This window comes from Pholcus phalangioides, unplaced genomic scaffold (genome assembly GCF_987345545.1).
Source record: "Pholcus phalangioides strain wild (caught in Gottingen) unplaced genomic scaffold, Ppha-v1.0 ptg000018l_1, whole genome shotgun sequence".
NCBI lineage: Eukaryota > Metazoa > Arthropoda > Arachnida > Araneae > Pholcidae > Pholcus > Pholcus phalangioides.
This window is the reverse complement of record NW_028301611.1, coordinates 16965176-16969821: the sequence shown is the minus strand read 5'-3', so window position 1 is coordinate 16969821 and position 4646 is coordinate 16965176.

The window sequence follows — 4646 nt, the reverse complement described above, 5'->3', positions numbered from 1 at the left end:
TATTCAAAGTAAAAAATAACACGTCATACAATAACACGTCGTTTCATTTTATTAAAATGAAATGAGATCAAAATCATATATATGGCAGCCTCTAACAATAAATCAGATATTGATGAGGAAAAAAAAATAAAATTGAGATGTCGCCTGGCAGTCCAATGGTTAGGGAGCTACCTTCTGACTGTGCAGGTCTGGGTTCGAATCACGTTTCGGGAATGGATGTCTACTTACACACTAACAAATTCCTTCATAGGAATACGTGATGATCACATTGTTAAAGAAATTAAAAGTAAACACACAAAGAGAGAAATAAATGAAACAATAAGAGAAAAAAATTGCAAAATTTAAATTAAAAAAAAATGCGCGCGCAAGAATGGTAGGGTTGCTTTGGTAAGTAGAACAATTCAGATATAATCCACGGCAGGATAAAAAAATGTACAAGATGAACGTGACATGTTCTGCTAAACGGAAGGGGGTGATAGATGAGCCCAAGTGGAACATGAAGTACCTGATCAACCTTGTCCTATCGTGGTCCAGGAAAATATTACAAGCAAATGACTGCATTCTTTGCTTGTAATATTTTTCTTGACAGCATATATTTTTGGTTTTGATTACATTGGTGCAATAGCAGAACATAGGTTGTTCGAGCGCGTAATCGAAGGTTCGAGGCCTTTAAGGGTAAAATTGATCTCAGAATTTTTCTTCTTTAAGCCAATTTCGGGGTGCCTCACCCCCCCCCCCCCCGATGAGTTTTCTAGACATTGGTTTTGATTAATTTCATTTCTCATGTACTGCTTTCGAACTCCATATCTTCTCATCAACAGTGTTGTAGTTTTGTTTTAGATTTTCAATATATTGTCATAAATTTCAATATCAACAATGAATAATTTAGAATATATGTATATATATTTTTTTCGACAAATATTTTTATGGACAAAAAATGCGTGTCTTTATATATGCCCAGATTTTTGACGTTTCTGAGAGACCTACACACAAGGTAAGCTCATATTTGAAAAGCGCAGAAAACATTCTATGAGGAGACAGCAATTTCGTTGAAATATCTGGATTTGATGGCGAGCTATAGATGCTGAAAAATTGACAAAGTTCAAAATCAAATTGTCACTAAACATTTTAAAGTCAATTCCGCAAACACTCTTCTAGCTACAATCAGTCAAATTTCCCAAAGACTTATCAATTTCAGCAGCTTTCGAAAGAGCCTCAAATAAAACACATTGGTAATCTAGTTCACTAGAAATTCAGGCTTTTGTTTGCAATACATCATTGAAATATGTGTTTATCGCAGTCATTTTAGAAGATTTCACGACAAATTCGATTTTTCACTTCATCGATTTCTCTCAGCAATAGTATCTTACCATTAAATACGGATATACAAATACAAGGGCACAACTCCCAAAATGGCCAACGATGTGGCTGAGAAAAAGATTTCCATACAAGTATGGATGCCGTATATTACTAAAATACAGCATATACATATATACTTTATATACATGACAAAATATTATACAGTACCCATGAAGTGTAAGCTTCTCGATGTACTGCACCATGTTTATGGTATTTCTTTTCAAACGTGTCGATTGTGTTAGAATTTACTGCCTCCAGGGGTAAGGTATTCCATTTATTAACAACGGTATTAGAGGAAAATTCCCTGTTACACAATGACCTAGAATTGTCCCTTACCAATCGATACCGGTGCCCCCTTGTAAAAGCAGTTGATTGATGGTGAATTAATAAATCATGATCCATCCTATCCATGCAATTGGAAATTTTGAACACTTCGATCATATCTCCTCGACACCTGCGTTCATCCAATGTAAACATATACAAAAAATGAAGTATTTCTTCATAACTCAACCCCCTTGTGCCAATAAGGACACGCGTAGCTCTTCTCTGCACCCCTTCAACCAAGTCTATGTCCCTCTGTAGGTATGGTCTCCAAAACCTCACAGCATACTCCAGTCCAGGACGAACTAAGCCTCGAAAAAGCGGAAGAATGACTTTAGGAGAACGCGAAGAGACCTTTTTGAAAATGAGACCAAGCATTCTATTCAATTTTTTGACCACCGCTGAACAATCTTAAGAAAACCTAAACCGCTCGTCAATGAGAATTCCCAAATCGGTGACCCTAGTTGCATCCGGGATAGTGACACCATTCAACTCATAAGAGAGCCGTGGGTTGTTCGAACCAAAATGAGCGATCATGAACTTATCAACGCTAAACGTCATGCTCCATTCATTTGCCCATGCTGCAATCCTGTTTAAGTTGGTCTGGAGCAGCTCCCTATCGTTTTGATTCCCGATTACCCCTATTAGCTTCACATCATCTGTGAATTTGTTAGTAATCCCATCGATACCCTGATCGAGTTTGTCGATAAAAAGTGAAAAAAGTATGGGGCCAAGAACACTTCCTTGAAGAACTCCACTTGTGACGCCTGTCCAACCAGAGAATTCACCATAACTCGTTACGACCTATCTCTTAACCACGATTATATCCAATTCAGCAAGTTGTCCCCAATTCTAGTCTCGTGTAAACGCTTCAAGAGTTTACCATGTTGGACACGATCGAATGCCTTGTGGAAATCAAGGTAAACGCATCTAAATTTTTGTCCTTACCCAAAGCTTTCGTCACGTGATCATAGAAGCAAAGGAGGTTAGTTGCACATGACTTCCTCTTCCTGAACCCATGCTGATTATCCGACAATACATTATTCTCGTCTATGCCTTTTGATGATAATTTCCAAAATTTTCGAGAGCGAGCTCGTGAAACTCATTGGAGGATAATTGGGCACAGCTTCTCTACTACCCTTTTAAAATATCGGAACGACATTAGCAAGTTTCGAATTAAATGGGAGGATTACCTCAGCAACACTGCTCCTATATATCTGCGCGACTGACCTCAACAATTCATTAGAACATTCCCTGGGGACCCAAGGATAGATATTATGAGGTCGTGATGATTTGCTTGCACATGCATTTTTTACAAGATTTAGGACATCCACGTCTTCCACTTGAATATGATCAAGATTTCATTACTTCATGCAACACCCGTATATTGAAGCTCCAAGAACGTGATCCCGAGTGAGGAGCAAATGTCCTTCAGGCCTAAATTGGATTGGTGGATCCCACTCCTATACCCCTTCCTACCCCTTGGCAGTACTGTAATCACACTGACATCTGAACCCCCCCCCCCCCAGCGGATAATATTAAATCCCGGTACTCTGAGAGACTCACTAATATTCGCTCCTACCTGATTCGTTCCCACCCACAAGATTACCCGCAAGGGCAATTTTCGGCGATAAAAAAGTTTCGAACATATAAAATGCACAAAAGGCGTACAAAAATTGCCCTGCAGCAGTTTTGAAAGTAGATATACAGTGTTCCACAAAATAAAAAAAAAATCTAAATTTTTATACGGCCCTCGTGTTTTCAAGAACCCAATTACAAAGCTATTGTCCTGTCTCTCCTGATGACATCCAAAAAATTCCACGTCTCCAAGTTTAATAGTCACATCGATAATCTTATTCGAATAACAAAGGGGTTTGCCGTCAGTCTGACGAATGCAATGACAGATTTGAAATCAGAGCCTTAAAATCACTGTAATATCTGCAGCAATAAAATCGATGTTGAGTAATTCATGATTTCCATAGCAATCTTTTAAGTGAACTGAATGACCAACAAGTAGAAATAAATACATACTTATTCACATTATGTATTCCTTTTCGACATTTTAATGGCAAAGCATTAATTGATAATATTTATTAATTGAATAATAAGAAAAAGTAATTCTTGTAAATATTTTAAAACTATAAATATGTATATTTTTATTTGGTCCATACAGATTATTTGACGTTGCCTTTAAATACACGAAACTCGTGCCGTGATTTGTGATAAAACTGTTCGTGAAGGTATTTTTTAATTATTTTTTTGAATTTATAAGAATTCAAAAAAAAATTAAAAAAACACTAATTACACTAGTGCAGACAACAGTTTACACAAGTTTTCCTAACATGGAAAAATTTAGCTGTTCTTAATTAATTTTCGGGTGCTGATACCAAATCTGATCTCAAAAAATGGCCATCTCGTCTATTTTTTTTTTGTTATATGACATTTAATTTTGAGTAAAATATACATATGTGTACCATGCGTGTGTGTGAGAGAGAAATATAATACTAGAAATCATATTTCTATTCTTTTCTATCTGAAACTTGGAGAATGGAAACACTGATTTCATCTACATTTGTTTTAATTATTTCACAAATACAAACATATAATACAAGAGTGTAAGCATATAAGGCACAAATACCAATATATAGTGAACAAAAAAGCAAAACGCATACTACAAACATTTTGTAGCCAAAGTTGCAACGGGATTCTCAGGTTTCAGAGAAACACATTCTTCATATGTTTTTGTGCAACCCGTTCGCGGAAAGGAATCGCCGGAGGTAAGTCAATGTCGCAATAAATAAATAAGTCAAATAAATTTTGTAATAGGGTTTGCTGAAACCACTTCACAGTAAATTCAGATTGCTCAGAGGTGTACACAGGAAGGGGAAGGGTCCATGAGGTGTTTGTCCCCAATGAACTCGATAAAAAAACTAAAAATATATTTTAATATTTTTGTGAAAAATAAA